Source organism: Belonocnema kinseyi, chromosome 8 (genome assembly GCF_010883055.1).
Source record: "Belonocnema kinseyi isolate 2016_QV_RU_SX_M_011 chromosome 8, B_treatae_v1, whole genome shotgun sequence".
Taxonomy (NCBI): domain Eukaryota; kingdom Metazoa; phylum Arthropoda; class Insecta; order Hymenoptera; family Cynipidae; genus Belonocnema; species Belonocnema kinseyi.
In genome coordinates, this window is record NC_046664.1 from 135,303,495 (window position 1) to 135,305,490 (window position 1,996).

The 1,996-nt window shown below is 30.5% G+C and overlaps 1 protein-coding gene across 2 annotated transcripts in view; it reads left to right on the plus strand.

Moving 5' to 3' along the window:
• Positions 1-1,996, plus strand: part of LOC117179006 (histone-lysine N-methyltransferase PRDM9-like) — a 640,767-nt gene that overhangs the window by 212,964 nt on the left and 425,807 nt on the right. The window lies entirely within an intron of this gene.

Genomic DNA, 1,996 nt, shown 5'->3' on the forward strand with positions numbered 1-1,996 from the left:
TATGTGTGTGTGTGTGTGTTAGTGTGTACTTACACATCCATCTACCCTTAATCTAGTAAATAAAGAGAAGCGAATTTGGTTTAAATGAAATTTATTCCGATTTTTTTACCAAAAAATACATGAAATTTTAATGTATAAAGCTACCATTCACACATCTGAGTTCTTGTAATTTCTCAATCATTTCTTTACGCACATTCGAATTACAAAAAGTAATCATTCAAGAAAAAGAATTTAAACTCGCATAAGAATACCAAATATCAGTTTTTTCATAGCTTTACTCTATAACCCTTTGACAGCACATTTCGCGACGCGTCACATAGCTGACACATTGGGGTCTTGTTGGCCCCAAGCGAGAAAGGCTTCCCACAAATAGTCAATTTATTATTTTAAGTAGCTGAATTTTTTTATATATTCTTTGATAGTAACTTTAAAAAATGATGTAAATTATTTAGTTCAGAATTTATATAAAATATGACAAAAGATGGTAGAAGTTAAAGAATAGCAAAAAATGACATTTTGTGGGGGTCTTGAGTGATTACCTGGCTAAGGTCAAGTATGAGAAGTGACATTTTATGTAACTTAAAGTTACTTGATCTTGTAACCATAACTAACTTGTTACAGTTATAAGTAACACAAATGTAACAAATTAAAAAAAAAAATTAATGGACCCAACACTGTTATTAACGTAAATCTTTTTACATATCCTTTAAATTAAAGGTAGTCTATATATTTTGTCCAGTGCCTCTTTTATATCTTTGAAGTAAATGTTTTTATATACCTCCGTTAACATAATTGTACGTCTTTTTCTTCAATCCCCTTCGTGCAACTAAGTCTATATACTGTCTGTTCAATTCCATATTCACCTTTCGCGCTATCTTTTCTAAATGCATCTTTTATACTTAAGCTTCACACTACTTATTCTAGCTTATTCTAGATACAAAAAACGTACCAAATGGAATCAGTTTTGACAAAAAATTAAAAAGTTACTCGATTTTGTATAGAAAATTTAATTTGCAATATGAGCAATCTTTAAGGAAATAGTAAAATATTTCTATAGCTCTTTTAACGCCCCTACGGTGTCTTGTGAACAACAAAGTAAACCGAGCAAATAATTATGTAGTAATATATTTATAGAATAGATCAGTATAATCGACGATAAAATCATAATATAAGAATTTTTATTTTTCAAACAGTAAAAGAATTTTGTTTTCTTTCCAGAAAGCAATATTTCTTTGCTAGAAGTTCATATTACTATTAGGCCTGCAAATTAATTCAGTGATCCAACTTTCATATCTTATGACTTTTGGTCAAACTTGAATTGTTTTCCCGTCTTTAAATAGTTTTAAAAAGCGAAGCTTAACCTTCAAAATATAATATAATATAATAGATGGTGTTTCTGTATACTTACCTTCAACAATCATTGATTAATAAAATCGCGGCTGATTAGGAGCATTTGAGATGATATATTCCTTTGGCATTAAAATTCAAAAGTCACCATTGTCGAATCTCTGGAAATACTTTTTACATATTTTATATGTTACTTTACCTTTTTCTAAGATTAAGCAAATAATTTCGGTCGCCTGAGATGCATTTTTTTCAATTGAAGTGCAAAAGGAATTCAGTGTCTCGAATATTCCTTGTCGCACACTATTGTATTCACTAATGATTTTTAAGGTTAAGTCCGCAGGGCTGCCACCTATTATATTGTATTTTAAAGCTTAAAATTCGCCCCTTGAAGCTACGAGGGTAGTTCAATAAGTCCTTAGAATGACCAACAGATGGCGCGCGAATCGCTCCAAATCATCTGTTTTCAGTCAGCACCACTCCCGACTAGATATATGGTGCAGTCAAAGTCCACATTTTCTGAGTTTACGTGTTTTTATAACCAATTGAAAAAAAAAAATTGTTCGTTAAGAAAAATGCAAAAAAACGAGTTCAGAGCGGTAATCAAACATTTTCATTTAAAGGGTTTAACTCCATATGAGATAAAAAATGA